The 21143-nt window shown below is 44.7% G+C and overlaps 1 protein-coding gene across 2 annotated transcripts in view; it reads left to right on the forward strand.

The window, feature by feature from the left end:
• Positions 1–2301: 2301 nt before the first annotated feature.
• Positions 2302–21143, forward strand: part of LOC134348676 (pleckstrin homology domain-containing family G member 3) — a 229093-nt gene continuing 210251 nt past the window's right edge. For both annotated transcript variants that reach the window (XM_063052453.1, XM_063052462.1), the window contains exon 1: positions 2302–2752. The gene's annotated coding sequence lies outside the window, so the exon portion shown is untranslated. The remainder of the gene's footprint in view (positions 2753–21143) is intronic.

A 21143-nucleotide genomic window follows, 5' to 3' on the forward strand; every position in this document is an offset into this window, starting at 1 on the left:
GTTGAACTGCACGTGCAGGTAACAAGAGCTGTATAACTCATTTTCTACCTTAGGCCATGAACTTATCAATCACCCCTGCTGTAGACCACCTGGCGGTCCAAGACGCTCTCGTTACATGCAAGTGCAGTTCAACTCTTTGAGTGATAATGTAGAAAGTTTGAAGTTAATAACTCATCTCCTTCTACCTTAGGCCACGAACTTATCAATCACCCCTGCTGTTGACTACTTCTATAAATAAGGGATCCGTATGCTCCACGACCGCGGGACTAAGTGTGTACATGAAGGAGGGGACTATGTTGAAAAATAAATGTGCTAGGTTTTCTAAAATTGACTTCTTCTACCTTAGGCCACAAACTTATCAATCACCCCTCCTAAATTCTGGGCATAGCATGTAGCATGTCCTCATGATTCAAGACTGTTTGCCCCGGTATTATTCTGGTCAACACTGGAGGCCCCCCAAGGGTAGTATCTTCCTCCTGAGGTACAGTTCACAGAACTAAATGCTATTCTGTTGGTGTCCAAAGATTCCATAACACTGTGTTGCATGAAGAAGCATAATGTTACAGCCAGTATAGCTGCTGCTTCAGTTGCAGTGACCCAGTGCCAAACTTAATCCGAATCTCAGTCATGCACTGACCCATTCAGTCCTGATCATCAAAGCCGTCCACGTGGAGTTAGTTTGTGCATTCTCCTTGTCCCCTGATGAATTCATTTACGTATTTGTTGTGATACCATGTGCAATAGGTCCTTACTGGCTCTTCAAGCTGCACCCCACAGCAACTCTTGATTTAACCTAACCGAATCCGGGGACAATTTACAATGACCAATTAACGTCTAAGACGGTATGTCTTTGGAGCGTGGGAGGACACTATAGCACCCAGAGGAAACCCACGCGCTCATGAGGAAAATGTGCAAACTCCTCACAGACAGTGGCGGGAATTGAACCCAGGTCTTCGGTACTGTAAAGCGTTCTGCTGACCACTATGCCACTGTGTTACCCCAGACTGCTCCTGGCTTCTGTCCACTTCCCAAAGGCATGTAGGATGGTAGGTAAACTGGCCACTGTTAATCACAAACACAAGTCTGCAGATACTGGATGTCCAAACCAACACACGTAAAATGCTGGAGGAACTCAGCAGGTCAGGTAGCACCTATGGAAATGAATGAACAGTCAATGTTTCAGGCTGAAATGCTTCTACAGGACTGGGGGGAGGGGGCAGACATCAGAATAAAGAGGTGGGGGGAGGGGAAGGAGGATAGCTAGAAGATGATGGGTGAAGCCATGTGAGTGAAAAAAGTAAAGGGCTAGAGAGGAAGGAAGCAGATAGGAGAGGAGAGTGGATCATCGGAGAAAGGGAAGAAGGAGGGGATCCAGGAACAAGAGAAGAGGTAAAGGGCCAGACTGGAGAATAGAGGAAAAGGGGAGGCAGAGGGAATTTTTTTTACTGTAAGGAGAAACTGATATTCATGCCATCAGGTTGGAGGCTACCCAGACAGAATATAAGGAGTTGCTCCTCCACCCTGAAGTGGCTTCATCGTGGCATAAGGGGCCATAGACTGACATGTTGGAATGGGAATGGGAACCGGAATTAAAAGTGGGAAGTTCCACTGGGAAGTTCCTGTTTTAGCAGATGGAGCGAAGATGCTTGACAATTACCTCTAGTTGTAGGTGAGTGGTGAAATCTAGGTAGAATTGACAGGAATATGCACAGAATTAACAAAAAAAAAGTATGTTATTTTTGTCTGCAGAAACTTGCTGATGCTCTCTCCACAGATGCTGCCCGACCTGACACATATTTTCTGTTTTTAATAGCATTACAATTTAGCACTGAAACCCAAATTTGAAAGTCCTTCCCTGGATGCACAGCGGGAGACCTTCAACCACACAAGCCAACAGTAATTACAAGAGAGGGCACCACCTCCTTCAGGGCAACCTGTGACCAAGGGGAGTCTATGCGGCCACAGCCTGTGGCATCAGGCTTGCGTGGAAAATCATTTTAAAAATACTTCCCCGAGAATAAGATTACGAGAGCAGGGGGCGAGGAAGTGCCCCTTGGGCGGGACCAACAGGGATAATTGGGCAAGATGTTAGCACAGTCTATCCCGAGAGGATATCCCGATGCAAGTTTGGAAGTCTCTCTTGCCAGATTTCAACCACGTGCCCAGATTCAAAGCAAGCGCTCCGAACAATGACCAATCAGAGGGAAACTGTAATCCAATAGTCAACTCCCTGTCAGTTTACGAAACTATTCTCTATATCTGGTGTATGTTTAACCATGTTGATATAGGAATCACAGCGTTGTGCGTTCATAATAGCAAACGCCTTTTTGTGACCAACTTACTTCCCTAGACGTTATGAAACGTTGATTTACCGCCGGCAGTGGAATAGTTTAGCAAAAGTTGTTGATGTTCTATCACATTTCATGCCCTTAGTTGTGCCGTTATTTACATGAATGTAATTAAAGGTGTAGTGCCCTGCGGTGGGAAAAGGGCAAATCTGTGAGGCGCCGGAGCAGGGCGGAGACGGGAAAACTTTTTTTTTGGAAAAGTTTTAGCGCATGCTTAGTGCTCCGCTGAAACTGACAAACGAGGTTCGGCTCCAGTGAGTATCAAGGAAGTTAACACAGTCAGCCGAGGGGTGAGGACTGCTGAGAAGGAAGGGAGGAGCGGTGTTGCAGATTCCCCCGCAATCGCTTCTGGAGTCGGTGTCTGCAGACGGAGGAGCGGCGGCTCGCCCGAGGGCAGATTCCTGGTAAGGTGCAGCTCCTCCTGTCGCCCTGGTCCCCGCTCCCCTCCGTTCGCCCGGTGCATGCTTGAGATCTTGCGCTGACGTGTTTGAAGTTGCTTCACGGTTATACATGAGGAGAAATCCGAGCTCTGTATGTGTATGTGTGTGTGGTGCGCGCTTCCGGTGTTGGACCGGGCAGACACAGTTGGAGGGAATGAACAGTCCAAAAGCGCATCACCAGAATAATTTCTGGGATAAGAGTATTGTCCTTTCTAGGAAGGCTAAACAGGTTGTATCTGTTACTCTCTGCCGTTGAGAGGAGTGACCCCATGGAAACACATAAATTCACAATAGGGTAGATATTGAGTTGTTGGGATCTCAAATGAGGGGACATGGTAAGATCGGGTCATTTAAGACCAACGTATGTGGAAAACTTATTTTCAGAGGCAGTTGATGCTCTGGAGTCCTCCGCCCGAGACGGTGGTGGAGACGAGATCATTAGAAGTCTTATAAGGTACACTGTCCATGTTTGAAAAATCAAGGAAGAGAGGGTTCTGATGGAACTGGCAGAGAAGGTGGAGGCTTGGAGGAGGTCAGCCATGGTCATATTGAATGAATTAGAATCAGGTTTAATATCACTGGTATCAATGAGAAGAGGGGCATGCCCTGGGCGATGGGGTCCTTAATGATGGATGCTGCCTTCCTGAGGCATTGCCATTGGAAGGTATTGGTGATGCTGGGCGGCTAGTGCCCATGATGGAGCTGGCTGAGTTTACAACTTTGTGCAACTTTTCCGATAGTGTGCAGTAGCCCCTCCAACACCAGACGATGCAACCAGTTAGAATGCTCTCTGCAGTACATCTGTAGAAATTTGCCAGTCTCAGGTGACATATCAAATTTCCTCAAACGCCTATTGAAATATAGCTGCTGTTGATCCTTCCTTGTGATTGTATTAACATGTTGCTCCCTGGATAGCTCTTCAGAGATGTTGACACCCAGGAGATTGAAACTGATTACGACTGCTCCCATTTTATTGTGTTCTTATGAACAGGTTATATATACAGCGTGAGGAAGAAGAGGAAGGTTATGGGGCAGAGAGAAGTGTAATGGGACAGAGCACCTGGAGGAGGTAAAGGGAAGGGGACAGAAGGGAAAATGAGCAGGGCACAGGGAGAGAGACAGGTGGATGGGGTGAGGCACACACTGAGCTTGGAGAGATGGGGATGGCTTGACTGGGACGGGGCATAGAGTGAGGTAGGATTGTGTGGGGGGTGGGGGGTGAAGAACCAGGCTGACACTTCTCACAAAAAGGCAGGGTTGATGAGAACAGGACAAAGAGGAAGGGCATGTGTGATGGGGAAAGAGCAAAGAGAATATGGGATGGCAGGATAGATGTGAGCATGTGCAGCAGTGGCAGGGGATAGAGCTGGGGAAGGGGTAGAGAATGGAGGAGGGGGGTAGTGTTGCTCAGGGGTGCATTGGAATTGGTATATTATGTCACGTGCTGAGATACAGTGGAGACTTCTCTTGCATACTGTTCATACAGATCAAATCATTGCACAGTGCATGGGGGGAGAGCAAGGGAGGTAAAACAATAAGTGAACAAGGAACACACATCAAATGTGGGCATAGGGTACAGTGGTGCTGACCGGCACTGACAGTCTTGCTTCAGAGCCCTACTTTTAAACAACGAGAAGTTCGAACAATTATCACCACAATTTTGCTGGCTGACTTCTGGTCAACATCCAGGCTGAACTCAATCCTCATTGATCTGCACAGCGAAGTACATCTTCAAAGTCAAACCGATGTGGCTGTATTGTTCACTTCTCTGTTTTGCATGTCTTCATTGTTATAATTGTTCTCAACTGTTATAATGGAAAGCTGAAATTAATTATACACTGAATAAGGTGATCTAATGCCTCTCTTTATCATTATTAATGGATTTAATGTGCAAAGAGGAGATAGTTCCCCGTTGAGTGAATCCAGAATTAGCGAAATCCACTGGGCAATTGAGAGAAAAGCAAAATCTTTACCCAGATATTTGAACTGTAGAACTCATGACTACATAGAGTGATTGAGGTGAATAGGATGGATGCACTTAATAGGAAGTAAAGGATGAGAAAGTGCTCCTTTAAGGCAAGTATCATAAATACAAGATGTGGATAGTACTGGAGGAGAATAATGTGGAGTCTTGGCTCTGGCAAAGGTCTGCCGAGCCAGTATTTGCTTTTCCGTTCTATACATCCTGTGTAGAGAGAGTTAAACTATACAAGTCAGGCTAGTTGAGCCACTGAGCACCCAAGTGTGGTTTAAGTGTACAAGATCATGACTGGTTTAGAGAGAAGGAAGCAGATGGTTCAATGACCCGAGGATACAGATATTAACGTTTTCAGAAGAAGACACACGTGGCTGTGGGGGAGGTGAGTATGAGTGAAGCACACTGCTGGCGAGAGTGGTGGGAATAGCGTCGGCAGAGGCTTTCAAAGTGGAACTGAATTGGCACTTGAAGTTAGAAAGCAGAGTTTTGGGAGAAGAGTGGAGGGTTAGAATGGTCAGGATTGCATGGAGCTGATGGGCCAAGTGGCTTCTAAATCAACATTTTGACTGGTGGGATCCATTCACAATTCACACAGATGTAGGGGAATTTGAAAAAGCGTTGAAATCTCAGCCAAATGGGTGTGAGTGTGTTTAAGAAATGTTCATGTTTTTGGTGTGACGAATTGAAAACATTCAGAAGATTTTGACCTTTTGACTTGTACCCTATCAGGAGAAAGCATTTTTGACATTGAGCTGAAGTACTGACAGATTTACATCCCATATATATTGCAGAACTGGTTCCAGTGGAACTGAGCTGGATCGCTTGGTGCTCTTAATATCGCAGGATGGAAAGATAAAGAAATTTGCATTTCTACAGTGTTGTGCATGACCTCAGGATGTGCCAAATGCTTTACAGCCAATTAAATACTTCTGAAGTGTAGTTGCAGGATTAATTTAGGAAACAAGGTGACAAGTTTGTATAAACCAAAGCTTTCACAATTCAGTCAGCAGGGAGCAGTAATTGGCTGGAATACTAAAGGGGAAAAAAACACGATTTCTTCAGATAAAACTATAGGATCTTTAAAATCCATCATATGGAGCTTAGTTTAACATCTCCAAACCAGCAGGTCAGACAAAACTGCACTGAGAGCGTAAGGCTGGATCTTGGCACAGTCAGAGTCGGGCAACCCTTCTGCCCAAGTCATCCATGCTGACTGAGGGGCCCACCTATGCCAGTCTCATTTATTTATTTACCTTTGCCTGTGTTTGGCCCATAACCCTCTAAATGTTTCCTATCCATCTCCTTATTCAAATGTTTATTATATATTATACACACACAGAGACACACCTGCCTGACGAAGGGTCTTGTCTCAAGACTGCGACTGTTTATATAGATGCTGCCTGACCTTCTCAGTTCCTCCAGCATTTTGTGTGTGTTACGCTGGATTTCCAGCATCTGCAAAATATTCTATGCTATTGTATGCCTCAAAGACTTTTGCTAGCAGCTCATTCCAAACATGAAGCACGTGGCATCTAAAATTTCGACAAACTTCTATCAATGCACAGGTAGTTAAGAGTTGTAGAGGTATGAGAGGGTTATTGCATGAATGGAGGTGTGAACTGTTGTGGAGATGCCAGGGTAGAGATGTTAGGACTACATTGTAAGTAGCTGATAGGTGGTGTCGTACCCCATCCCCTCTGTTCCGTTTCCATTTTGACCCCTTTTTCAAACCACCCGTCCTCCCTGTGCAAAATGTGCACATTGTTCTTATCCAAGGAGTGTCTCTTGTCCTTTAGGTGTAGGTATACTGACATACACTCAAACATAGACACAGCAATATTGTATGTGCTATCCAATGCAGTGAGAACTGCACAGATCTGTATATCGGCGAGACAAAACAACCACTTCACAAACAGATGGCTAACACCTCCGGTCAAGACTCAGTTGTATATTTACACCTCCGTAAAATAACCTCTTGGTCCCCTACATTCCAAGAAATAAAGAACTAGCCTGATCAATTTCTCTCTCAGGCCCTCAAGTACTGGCAAAATTCTAGTGAATCATAAACGCAAGAGATTCTGGAGATGCTGGTAATCTTGAGCAACTCAAAATGCTGACAGTCAGGCAGCACCTGTGGAGGGGAAATAACAGTTAATGTTTCAGACCAATATTCTTCATTAGGACTGAAATCAGGGTACGAGCACAAATCTTTGCGCTCCTTCCAGGTTAATGTCATCCTTCCTATAACAGGGTGAGCAAAGCTACTGAATATGCCAAGTACAGACTAACCAACATATTTTATATCTACAACATAGCTTTTCAATGTCTAAACTTGTGTCATGCAGGGCTGGGGCTTGGGCTCAGGTGCAGGATTGTAAAGAATGCACAACTAAGAGCACCAGAAACCCTGTCCTTGTAATCGGAGCCCTCCTTGAGAGGCAGGATGTAAAACAGGTCTTCCTGCTATGGGCTTCAAATGAATCAGTCAAAGTTCCTGGAGCTCCGCTTTGTAAAGGTATCTGTGCGGAATGGCTGAGAGGAGAATTGTTTTTCCTCCCCTCACCCGCTTCCCTCATCCTCACCCCCTTCCCGTTCCCCTTCCCCTCACCCCCTTCCCCTTCCCCTCACCCCTTCCCCTTCCACTTCCCCTCACCCCCTTCCCCATCCCTGACCCAGTCCCCTTCCCCTCATCCACTCCCCTTCCCCTCACCCATTCTCCCACCCCTCACCCACTCCCCTTCCCCTCACCCCCTTCCCCTTCCCCTCACCTCCTTCCCCTTCCCCTTCCCACCTCCTTCCCCTTCCCCGTCCCGTCACCTCCTTCCCCTTCCCCTTCCCCTTCCCTTTCCCCTCACTTCCTTCCCTTTCCCCTCACCTCCTTCCCCTTTTCCTTCCCCTCATCCCCTCACCCTTTCAACCCCACGCACTCAACCTCACCTCTCCCCCTTCCCCTTCCTCCTCCCCTTCAAGGTTGCTCCACCATTCAATCATGGCTGTTTTTTTAACCCCATTCTTTTGCTTTCTCCCTGTTACTCTTAACCCCTTAAGTGATCAAGAACCTTTCAAACTCTGCCTTATACTGTATGCACCCAAAATCTTGCCTCCACCAACGTCTGCAGCAAAGAATTCCATAGATTCACCTACCTCAGGCTGAAGAAATTTCTCATCACTTCAGTTTTAAAGGGATATCCTTTTATTCTGAGGCTGTGCCCTTAAACCATAGTCTCTCCTACTACTGGAAACATCCTCTTCATATCCACACTATCCAGGCTTTTCAGTACTATATTTCAATGAGGTCTTCCATCATCCTTCTGAACTCCATCAAGTACAGGGCCAGGGGTATCAAATGTACCTCATAGTTTAAGTCTTTCATTCCTAGGGTCATTCTTGGGTTCTGCACTGCTCCCTCTCCCACAGCTGGGGCAGGATGTGCTTGGTATGGTGGGGTGGACAGTCCATGAGCTAGTTTGCTCCTTTCTCTGTGTATACAGGAACTTGAGGTCCTCAATATTAGTTGTGTGTTTCCAGAGGGCATAAGTCAAGGAGTAAAAAGTCTAGAGGGCAAATAAGGAGGAATAATTTTCATCCAGAGATTGGTTGAAGTTTGGAACACACTGCTCAGAATCAGGTCTACCATCACCGGCATGTGACGTGAAATTTGTTAACTTAGCAACAGCAGTTCAATGCAATACATAATCTAGCAGAGAGAGAGAAATTAATAATAATAAATAAAATAAAACAATAATAAATAAACAAGTAAATCAATTACGTATATTGAATAGATTTTTTTAAATGTGCAAAAACAGAAATACTATATATTAAAAAAAAGTGAGGTTATGTCCAAAGCTTCAAAGTCCATTTAGGAATCGGATGGCAGAGGGGAAGAAGCTGTTCCTGAATCGCTGAGTGTGTGCCTTCAGGCTTCTGTACCTCCTACCTGATGGTAACAGTGAGAAAAGGGCATGTCCTGGATGCTAGAGGTCCTTAATAATGGATGCTGCCTTTCTGAGACACCGCTCCCTGAAGATGTCCTAGGTACTTTGTGGGCCAGTGCCCAAGATGGAGCCAACTAGATTTACAACCTTCTGCAGTTTCTTTCGGTCCTGTGTAGTAGCCCCCACCCCCCCCACCCCCAATACCAGACAGTGATGCAGCCTGTCAGAATGCTCTCCACAGTACAATTATAGAAGTTTTTGAGTGCATTTATTGACATGCCGAATCTCTTCAAGCTCCTAATCCTGTCATACTATGCTGAAGGTAGTGAAGGCAGGTTCTCTCACAACGTTGAATGAACATGTAAAGGAGCATTAAAATCACCAAGGCATAAAAGGCTACGGGCTAAGTGCTGATAATTGGGGACACTATAAATGGGTGCTTGATGGTCATCAGGGACAGAGTGGGCCAAAGGGTCTATTTCTGTGCCAAATTGTTACACACACCCCTAATTTTCTCTCTTCTATTTGAGCAGTCATGGGCTAGAGGTTCCTACTCGAGGTTTTTATAGCTCTACAGGGAGCAGTTTAGTGTTCCTGTGATCACTTGATAATGCCTTCCCGTGCACTGCTCAGAAATGGAGTGTCTGTCTGAGTCTGCTGCAAGGCAGGCGATCAATGTGTCTGTCTGACGGAGCTGACTGAGGCCATTCCTGCGAGTCAGATGCAGAAACTTCAAGCTACCGTGTTTGTATCGGGACTGGAGCAGCACCTGACAAGAAGAAAAAAACAAATATAACACCAGAGCATTACATTCCAAAGCACTTACATTTCATCCAAGACTTCTGAACGGAGATCACTGTTGGTTAAATAAACACAACAGCCAAGTACACACAGCAGGGTGGATCAAGTGAAACAAGCAAGGGGTAACTTTACTTTGGTGATGTCAGCTGATGGACAAGGTCTGCCCAGGAGGCAGGAAGAGCACTGCTGTTCTTTCAAACAGGATATTTTGCAGAAGGCAGGTGTGGTCTTGGTTTAATGTCAGCCCAGTATTTCTGCTACTGCGCTCCCCTGATGTTGTACAGGCAAAGTCTAAGGAACTTTAGGGGAGAAAACTTCAGAAGTGGGGGGTGTATGACAAGCTTCTCTTTATTAGTCAAGTACCGAGTTTAGGAGTCAGTAATAATAATAGACATCCATTAGTCTCGTGAGACCATGGATTTGCACCTTGGTAGATTTCCAGGGCGCAGGCCTGGGCAAGTTTGTATGGAAGACCGGCAGTTGCCCATGCTGCAAGTCTCCCCTCTCCACGACACCGATGTTGTCCAAGGGAAGGGCATTAGGACCCATACAGCTTGGCACTGGTGTCGTCGCAGAACAATGTGTGATTAAGTGCTTACTCAAGCTGAGGCTCAAACTAGTGACCTTCAGATCACTAGACCGACACATTAACCACTTGGCCACATGCCAACACAGTAGTCTGTAATCTGAGGAATAACCATCACTTCTATAGTGACCTGGGGGTATAATCCTTGTTTTTTTACAGTGACTTGGGACAAAATTCCAGCACATCCTCTTTCGTAGCCCCTACATATTCCAGCACTCTAGCCTGTACTGTGCTGATCTCACATTAGTCAATGTTTATTAGCTTTCCTTCTCTCTTGCTTTCTCTGTCTGTGTTGCCGAGTATTTTCAGGCATTCTACTTTGATGTTATTTACCCAACCCATGCAGTTTACCCTAAGAATGTTGTTGACAGAAGCCAGCTCATCTACAGAAGGAAGCATTTGATCCATTTGACAGGAGGTTAAGATGGACAGCAGCAGGTTAGAGCCATTTTGCATTTGTGACGGACCAGACCCCTACCCCCACCACTGCAGCAAGGAAGACACCAAAGAGCAGAGCCAATTGTTACATAGACCAAATATTGACTGTGGCAGATCTTGATGGCCCCCTGAAGGGAAGGCTGTGACACCCCACTGTGCTCGAGACTCACTGTGTCCTCAATAGGCCCTTCCTCTGCAGCATCCTTTCATTTTGGAGATTGCAGCAGACAGGTGTTGGGGAGAAACCTGGAGCTTTAAGAGTAGGAAGAGTAGGAAGAGCTGGGAGCCGGAGAGAGGCTTAGTTGGTAGGGGTGAACAAGTAGTTGGGGTGGTGTGGATTGCTGCAGATTTTGAGCGGTAGAGCTTGTGTCAGCAAGATGTACTGGGGCACCTGAAACGTTGGGGTCTTTAATGGGGAGGACGGAGGGTGCGGTTTCAGACAGTTGATTGGGTATTTTGGCCACATGATTAGCGGTGCTGAGAGTATTGTAGTGATTGGGGGTGGTGAGGGTGTTCAATAATCCTGGGAAGACAGAGTGGGGATACTGGTCAGGAGAATTTTGCTGCTGTCCTGCCACCAATATCTAAAAAGAGATTATCTGATTCTGATCTTATTGCTGTTTTGAGGACCTTAATTACTTCAGTTGAGGGTAAAAGTACATAATTAGCTTAAGGTCCTATGGTTGCAAACGATGTTATATAACCATAAGTTGCTTCTCCTTTTCTTCCCTGGTGCCCTCTACACTACACAGGCTGCAGAACAGAATGGCTCTGCTTGGTGCTGCCAACCATTGCTGCCTTTGTATTGACACTGGGCTACAAGGAGACCATTGTTTAAGAGGGAAGCTGCTCATGCATACAGAGCTGGTGCTGTTGGAATCAATGGGAGCAGTGTTGGTGAGAGCTTGGCTGCCTCAGCAGCAGCCTTTTAGAGTGGGCAGAGTTTGCAAGAGCTGGGGCTGTTTGCTTTGCATCCGACTGCGAGGAAGCAGAATTATATTGGCACAAAATACTGGCATCTTGGCAGTGTGTCATATGTAGTGGTAGGACTAGTTCTGGCTTCTGTTTTCCTTGAAACTGTCCTGTGAGGTTACTGACCATATCAGGAATGGCCAGAGACATCCTTGTGGTAAGAATGAATATGAGGAGTTGGTGGCAGAGCCTTTCGGAATCCTCATTCCATGTTAACAACATGAGAAATAGAAGAAGAAATTGATCCTTGAATCTGGTCTGTCATTCAAGATGATCGTGGCTGTTATGATCTTGCTGTCTGCTCCACTTTCCCACCTGTTCTCCATAACCCATGGTTCCTTGGTAGCTCAAAAATCTATTGATCATTGAATACAAGCAATGATTTTACTTTGGCTCCCTAGGGTAACAAAAAAGTTCCAGAAATTCATAACCCTCTAACACAGGGCTTCCCAACCTTTTCTATGCATGGACCCCAAACATTAACCGAGGGGTCCATGAACCCTACATTGGGAACCCCTGCTCTAAAACAAGGTCATCTTCATCTCTCATCTTCTAGTCTTTGTCACAAATGCATGAGCCCTTATTCTTTGTCACTTTCTAGATTCCGATTTCCCCATGAGGGGAAATTACCTGCCCCTATCTACCTTGTCTCTTGGTACCTAATGTTTCAATGAGACCACCTCTTAGTTTTACCGTAATGAATGAACATTGCCTCCACCATTTCTCATAAATCATTGACTTCCTTCTAGGAATCAAGGCACGTGAATTGCCATTAATATATCTTCCCCAGAATGAGAGAAAAACTGCATGCAGTACTCCACCTGTGATCTTGCCAAGGCCCTGTACAGTTGTAGCAAAACCCCCCTATTTGTATTCAACATTCTCTTTGCAAGAAAAAAACCAACATTCAATTTGCCTTCCTAATTCCTTGCAGTTTCTGCATGCTGACTCCACATTTCATATACAAGGAGACCAAATCCCTTCATAGCAGGGGTTCCCAACCTATGTTATGCCATGGAGCCTTACCGTTAACCAAGGGGTCCGCAGGAACCCTGCTTTATAGCCACGTTCTGCATTCTCGCTCAATTGAAACAATATTCTTCCATTCTATTCTTCGTACCAGAAGGGATAACCTCACATTTTCACATATTACCCTCAATCTGGACTCTGCATACACTCCTTGCTGCCCAGCAAAGCAGCTGGCATAATCAAAAACTCCATTCACTCTGGACATCATCTCTTCTCTCCCTCCTATTAAGCAGAAAGTACAGAATCCTGAAAGCATGTACCACCGAGCTCAAGGACATTCAATGTCATCACGTCCTTACACCATATGGTCTGTCTGCACTGCATTTTTTCTCTGTTACTGCAACACGTTATTCTGAATTCTGTTATTGTTTTACCTTGTATACTTCAATGTAATGATGTGTTATAATGTTCTGTTTGGATACCATGCAAAACAAAATCTTTCACTGTACCTTGGTACATGTGACAATAATAAACCAATTTGCAAAGTTTAAATCCACTGATTTGGAGTGCAGGCTTTCAAAGGAATATAATGAAAGGCAGATGGCATGCTATATAATTTTGGTTAAGCACTGATTAAATACTGTATATTGTACCTATTTCTATATTGTAGGAAATAATACAATGTATTATGGGTATAGTTAACCAGAGTAATGGATAACATTAACTAGTCATCTAACCAAGTTGGAATCCTTTCAATAAAGAGGATGAGCCAATTAGAATATTAAAATACAGAAGTGTTTCCTTGCGATATTTTCATTTTTGAAAATGGCAATTGCTGGAAATGACACCAGATTGGGCAGCATCTGTGGAAAGAAAAAAGAGAGTTAATGTCTCAGCTCGACACCTTTTCCTTCTTTAATGGCTGAAGTCATAAGTTTAAGATCCAATGTATTTATGAATGTATATATGGACTCCTATCTTTATACACAAGGTCCAAAATAGATATTATGTTTATGCATAGATTATATATTTCTCTAAGAAGTAGACGAGAACAGGGAATGGCACCATTTGTAGAGGTCAACATGGGTAGCAGAGATGGATTTAAGGATATGGTCAAATATATAAAGGACAATGAGATCTACTATTAGTGTCAAATAAAGTTGGGTGAATGGAAGCTCTTATGGAGCATATTAAACAGCTGGACAGAATGACCTGATCGTGTGCTCCAAAATGTATTCATTTCTCTGCCAGTCCCATGATGTCCTTTGAAAATAATGCAAAAGGAATCAGAGGATGGTTCCAAGTAATGGGGGTGGTGCAGTTCTCTAGTTTAATAGTGTTTGTTTTGGAAATATCTTCCGTGTGCCAAAGTTTGAGATATTGACTCCGTTTCTGGAGGTCGGGTGATGCACTTGGTGGGTCCGTTTACACCGCTGAGACCAACACTTATGAAAGTCTTCTCTGTCTGCTGGCTGTAGCAAACTGCACAAAGTACCTCTGGGGATGCCTCGACCCAAGGACTATGCGTCCATGGCATTAAACCAGCCATAAATCCAGCATTGCTGGAGGCTAATTTATTTCTCCAAGGGCCTCGAGTGGCATTGTTATGACAAAGGATAGATGTTAGCTTTGTGTTGTAAAAGTGTTGAGGGAGATGGTCTTTGGAGCTGGGGCTTCTTATTGGTTCAGTGTAAATGGAGCCTTAAACCTGAGTCTAATTTTAATATAAAGTTATAGGTGGGATAATATCATTAGTGCATAAGACACAGGAACAAAATCAGGCTTTTTGACCCGTTGAGTCTTATCTGCTATTCAATCATGGCTGATATTTTTTTCAACCCCATTCTCCTGCCTTCTGCCCACAACCTTTGGCACTCTTACTAATAATGAATCTATCAACTTCTGCTTTAAGTGTATCCAATGACTTTGCCTCCACAGTCATCTGTGGCAGTTAATTACACAGATTCACCACTTTATTCGCCTCTGTTCTTTAGGGACATCTTTTATTCTGATGTTGTGTCCTCTTGTCCTAGACTCTCTCACTAATGGAAACATTCTCTCCGCAGCCACACTATCCAGTCCCTTCAATATTTGGTAGGCTTCAGTGAGATCCCCCGTTATCATTCTGAATCTAGAATGATGGTGGGGAATCCCATTGAAACCTATTCTATATCTAGAAGGAAATTGTAAACTTTGAAGCTTTGGCATCTGAAAGTCCACTAGAGGAGGGCATACAAGGTGTGTAAGGGAGAACCAGAGATGGAGGACTATGGAGAGCTCGTAGAACTAAACTTCAAAAACAGAAGTTGGGAAGGGAAGGCTCTGGGTTTGTCTATCGTGAAGAATGATCATAGGAGATGCTCAAATTTAGCATCCTCTCCATGGCAAAAAGTGGTATTTCCCGGTGGCCAGCCATTTTAATTCCTATCCCTGTTCCCATTCTGACATTTTGGTCCATGGCCTCCTCTTTTGCCTGATGTGGTCACTCTCAGGTTGGAGGAGCAATATCTCATATTCTCTCTAGATGGCCACTAACTTGATGGTGTGAACATTGATTTCTCCTGGTAATTTTTCTTCTCTTTCTCTTTCCCTCTTTTTCTGTTCCCCATTCTGGCTTCTTATCTCTTCTCCTCACCTCCCTTGGTGCCCCTTCTCCTTTTCTTCCTCCTATGGTCCATTCTACTCCCATATCAGATTCCTTTGCCTCTTCCAACTATCGTATCCCAGCTTCTACTTCATCCCCTCTTACATCCCCAACCTGTCTGGCTTCACCTATCAACTTCTAGCTTGTCCTCCTATCCCTTCCCCTCCTCCTCCCCCTCCCTGACCTCCTTATTCTTGCATCTTCCCCCTTTCTTTCCAGGTTGATGAAGGGTCTCAGCCAGAAACGCCAATTGCTGATTCACTTCCGCAGATGCTGCCTGGCCTGCTGAGTTCCTCTAGCATTTTGTGTGTGTTTCTCTGGATTTCCATCATCTGCAGAATCTCTTGTGTTTATGACAATTACTCAGATTTCTTGACAAAAAAAAATCTATCTCTCTTTGATTAGGCTTCTCATGGCTCTGTGGGGTGGAGAACTCTGATGATTCACTCCCCCTGGAGCTTCCATTTAACTTGGTGCCTCATGCCTGATCCATTTTCCAAAACCTATGGCACCTGATTTCAAATTCCAGCTTGGCATTTTGGACTTTGCTGGAAGAAACTAGCAGGTAACTGTGAACTTCTTAAAATCTCAATGCTGAATTTTAAAGGGTGGATCACTGATAGTATTTACAGAGGAAGCTGATAAAATGATAAAGCATTGGGGCCTATGTAATATCGACATAAGAAGAGAAGTTGATTCCTGGGACAGATCAGCCATGATCACATTGGGGCAGAATTGAGGAGCTGGATGGCCTACTATGGCTCCTATTCTCCTGTGCTTTTGTATTAAGCTAAGCAGACTGTTGTTAAAAACATCCAACTTTTCAAAAATATCCTTCAGGGAAGCTAGTCTGACCTGAGCCATGACAACATGACTAACTGAAGTTTAACTTCAGCTTCAGAAATGGGCTAGTCCCTTTGTTGAAAGGTAATTATATTCTGCCCTATTCAAAGCAAAAAAAACAACTCCCTTTCAAACTCTCAAGGCATGTTATGATGAGGTCACCTTTCATTCTTCCACACCCTTCTTTTTCTGTCATTACTGGGATAGATAATGTAGAAAGTGAGAATATTTTTCCCTTTGTGGGCATGTCTAAAACAAGATGACATTGGTATGAAACAAGAGATAGAATGTTTTAAGGAGATCTGCAAACATTCAGATCTCATTTTGCATCCACACATTGGTGTTGTCAATCTGTCCAGCGGTTCACTAACCAATCTTTGTTTATGTATAGTTTTTCCATAAATTCTATTGTTTTCTTTATTTTCCTATAAACTTCATCTCCATGCCTTGTGGAATCTGGAATATGCTACCCGAGGAGATGATGGAGGCAGGTAGTCTCACAACTCTTAAGAAGCATATAGACAAGCACTTGAATCACAAAGGCCCAGAGGGCTATGAAACTGAGGCTGCTAAACAGGACTTCGATAGTTAAGTATGGTGGCCAGTATGAACATGGTGGGCAGAATGGCTTGCTTCTGTGTTGTATGGCTCTATGACATTGTTGTAAATACAAGCTGGATCCTGGAAGGTTCCAACAATGAACAACTCAAAGGCAAAGTAAATTTATTATCAAAGTATGCATGTGTCACCATGTACTACCTTGCCATCCATTTTCTTGTGGGCATTGCTAGGAACTTTCTGGCCAGTGGTGTAGTGGCATTGCCAGGAAGTTTCTGGCCAGTGGTGGGGTGGCATTCGCACCAGACTCCGAGCTGTGTGGTCTCAGGTTCAGAGCTGTCTGGCTGCTTGCACTCTTTCCATCCGTGTGGGATTGAGCTTGTGTCTGGGCTTCGTGAAAAAAAACAGACAATTGCTAAAGAAATGGCAAAGTTGCCACCTAGTGTGCCACAGGGCCCGGAGAGGAACTCAAATTTACAGGAAAATAAAGAAAACAATAGTATTTATTGAAAAACAACACACAAACAAAGATTGGCCAGTGAATTGCTGGACAGATTGACACCACCAACGTGTTGATGCAAAATGAGTTGTGCATGTTTGGTTAGATATACGGAGAGAGATTTTCTCTGTACCTTACCCCAGTCTGGCTCTGGGCTATTGATGGGATTATAGACAAATAGCTCAACTCCATGATATAATCTGTCCTTAAATTAATTTCCAGTTTCAAACCCAACCCCTCTTTAATATCTATGCTGGCTTGTCATTCCATTTTAGGGGATCAGGAGTACAGGCTGCGATATTCCTAGTTGGTTATATTACAGTTTCACCCAAAAGAATATAATGATGTGGTGGGCCAATCACAAACAAGAGAAAATCTGCAGACTCTGGAAATCACACACAAAATACTAGAGGAACTCAGCAGGCCAGGCAGCATCTATGGTAAAGAGTACAGTTGACGTTTCGGGCTGAGACCCTTCCTCAGGACTGGGGAAAACAAGTCAGAGTAAGAAAATGAAGGGAGGGAGGAAGAAGCACAAGGTGATAGAAATTGGGAGGTGGGACGTGGTGAAGCAAGAGCTGGGAAGTAGATTGGTGAAAGAGATACAGGGCTGGAGAAGGGGCGATAGACAGACAAGGAGATAGGGAGAGAGGGAAATGGGAATGGGGAATGGTGAAGGGGGGTGCATCACCGGAAGCTCGAGAAATCAATGTTCATGCCATCAGGTTGGAGGCTACCTAGTTGGAATAAAAGGAATATAATACCTTATATTCTGTCTGGGTAGCCCCCAACCCGATGGGAATGAACATCGGTTTCTTGAACTTCCGGTAATGCCCCTCCCCCGCTTCACCATTGCCCATTCTCATTTCCCGCTCCCACCTTATCTCCTTACCTGCCCATCACCTCCCTCTGGTGCTCCTCCCCCTTTTCGTTCTTCCCTGGCCTTCTGTCCTCTCCTATCAGATTCCCCATTCTCCAGCCTTGTATTTTTTTCACCAATCGACTTCCCAGCTCATTATTTCACCCCGCCACCCCTCCTGGTTTCACCTATCACCTTGTGATTTTTCCTCCTTTTCCTCCCCTCATTTTCTTACTCTGACTCCTTATCCTTTTTCCTCCAGTCCTGATGAAGGGTCTTGGCCTGAACCGTCAACTGTGCTCATTTCCACGGATGCTGTCTGGCCTGCTGAGTTCCTCCAGCATATTTTGTGTTTTGATGCAGAGGGATTGTGTAATTCATTTTGGCCATTATACATATCCCTTGTTATTTAACTTCCAGCTGCTTTTACATCTGCGCCATGGAAGAAGTGTTAGTGTCTGGTGATCTTGAGCTGTTGTTTTGCTGCTGTCCCTCAAAACCTAGTTCGCATTTGTAACAAGTTCTTTCCTCCAGGTTGTTTCCCACAGGGTGGGTTGTGTGAATGTAGGTCTAGCACAGCTAAGATATGTCCTTCCATGGAGCATTCTAAGTGGCGGCAGGGCTGGTGGGCACCTGCCAGAGATGATGTATTCAAAGTTAGGTAAAATTTGCATGTATGTGGTTCACCTTCATATACCCAGCACATCTGGAGCGCCTGATAGGTATTTGCATTCTTGAAGTAAACATAGCTGCAGGAAAAAGTGTTACCAGTGCACACTCATTACACTTCACATCCAACAGTACGATCAGTTATGCAAGGGATTCTGCAGGTGCCAGAAATCTTGAGCAACACAGAGTTACAAAATACACGTGGACTAAGATGTTAACTGTTCTGTGCTATCACCAGTGAGATCATCAGTTGATCTGCCACCTGTCTTCAGGAGTTTCGGCCCGCTTATGATCAAGACTCCCTCGAGGTGGTGGGCCAGCAGTGCTAAAGCACAACCTCCCACTGGTGAGCTTAAAAACTTGGCATCTGCCTCTATCAGAGTTGTTGGTCACTTCCATCCAACAGATAGTCTGCTCTTCAGGTGTCTATGCAACTACTGAAGGGTTTGCAAGACTATATCTGCCCCCTGGACATACTTGGTCCACACCCATGCTGATCCTTTCTCTGCTGCCTCAGCTACAGCCCTGCTGGTTGACTTGATCTCTCTTCTAGTGAAGCCAAGGTCATGCAGCCACTTCTGGAAAGTGAACGCAATAAACCCACGGCAGCCTACTTCGAATGGATAGCATGAGACTTTCCACCCTCTGTCTCTGCACTCTGATCTTAATTCTGCATACCTGGTTAACTTGCACTCATAGGCTTCATTGATGTTGTCTTCCCAGGGGACTGTGAGTTCACCAATAACCACTTCTCTACTGGTGTCAGACCGTACGATTATATCTGGATGCAATTGGGCAACACACACAAAATGCTGGAGGAACTCAGCAAGACAGGCAACATCCATGGAAGTGAATAAACCGTTGAAGTTTCAGGCCAAGACCCTTCATTAGGACTGGAAAGTTAATCCATATTTATTGAAGCTGAACAAGGGATAGGTATTGTCAAACACACTACAATCCTGGTGCGTTATATTCTGTTCATCTGAAAAGGAACCGAGTCTAATGTCTCATTTAATGCAAAGCATCTCCAACAAAGCCTGCCCTTGTCCAAACACATTAATGCCTCAGCCAAAAAAAGGCTTAGCAGTGCCTCTACTTCCCCAGGAGGCAAAAAAATTTGGCATGTTTCCTTTGGCCCTCACCAATTTTCATTGATTACCATAGAAAGCAATCTATTCAGCCGCTCTACTCATGCCTGCAAGAAACTGCAGCTCATCACGTCATGTTACCCAGCCTCCCGTCCATGGACTCTGCCTACATTTCTCATTGTTGTGGTAAAACAGCCAGCGTCCATCCTGGACATTTTCTCTTCTCCCCTCTCTCATCAGGCAGAAGAAAAAACGCTGAAAGCACGTGCTACCACACCAGGCTGTTATAAGACTACTGAGTGCTTCCCTAATATGATGAGATGGACTCTAGATCTCACAATCTAACTCAGTGTGATCCTGCACCTTATTGTCTTCCTGTACTGCAGCTCTTCTTTAACTTTAACACTTCAGTCTGCACTCTATTATTGATTTTCTTTTGTACCACCTCAATGCACTTCTGTAATGAACTGCTCTGCAAGAACGCCTTGCAAGACAAGTTTTTCATTATACCTCTTGATGTGACACTAATAAACCAATTTTCCAAGAACTATTTCCACCATGGTCCTGATAGTGTTAACCCAAATTTCTTGCTCAACTCCCTTGAGTGAGACTTGAACCATTGACATGCTGATGCAGAGTGGTGTCCATTGAGTCAAGGCTGACACCAAGTGATCCGGTGAGCAGAAACAGCTGGGTTGGCAATGTTAAAGCAATAAGAATATAGTATTTTCAATATGACAACTTGAGTGGAGAATACTCCTTCCAGATGTTCCACTCCAGCTATCCAAGGCCTTTGCTAACAGTTGCATTGCACTTCTGGAACGTGCCTTTTGCAAGTCACTCATACCAGATGCTGCCTTGCTTGTCTAAGCATGACACAATTGCCAAATGTTTTTGGGCTGTGCGCATCAATTATTTGGGGTGAAATCATTTACAGTGTTTCTTATCACATAGCTCCTTGTTGCAGTGCCTTACTCAGCACCTGAACTCTTCCATCATCCCCTTGCCACCTTTGAGTCACTCTGGTGCTCTGCTGGCTGTTTATCCCGCCTTGCATCCTCGGTAAGATGTTCATTCACAACTGCGTCCCGTATCCACTTCATCCAATAACTTGAATGAACTCTGTTGCAATGCCTGGGGATCCAAATGGCCCTTACAACTGATGCTGTTGCTATTTCCCAGCTACAAGATAATCCTGGGGTAAGGAGAGGAATTTTAAAGCACACAACAAAAAAACTCTGTCAAAATGTCTTTTTTTTGAGAGCCTATGTTCTCACATTAGTGTTTCCCTTCCCATCTCCTCCTCTGCTTCCTCTCCGTGTTCCACTTCTATGTTCTGCCCATCTCTTCCAATATCCTCTACTTTCCTTCATTGTGTGTCCCCTCACAACGTTCTCCGACAAAGCCCAATCCTTGAATATTTAGAATTCTCCCTTCCCTTGCGTGTTGGATCCCACCTGCCTCTTTGTGCATGCTTGGCTCACGTGGAAGTGACTTTCTGTACTTCGGGCAGTTT

This window comes from Mobula hypostoma, chromosome 1, assembly GCF_963921235.1.
Source record: "Mobula hypostoma chromosome 1, sMobHyp1.1, whole genome shotgun sequence".
In the NCBI taxonomy this organism is placed as follows: Eukaryota; Metazoa; Chordata; class Chondrichthyes; order Myliobatiformes; family Myliobatidae; genus Mobula; species Mobula hypostoma.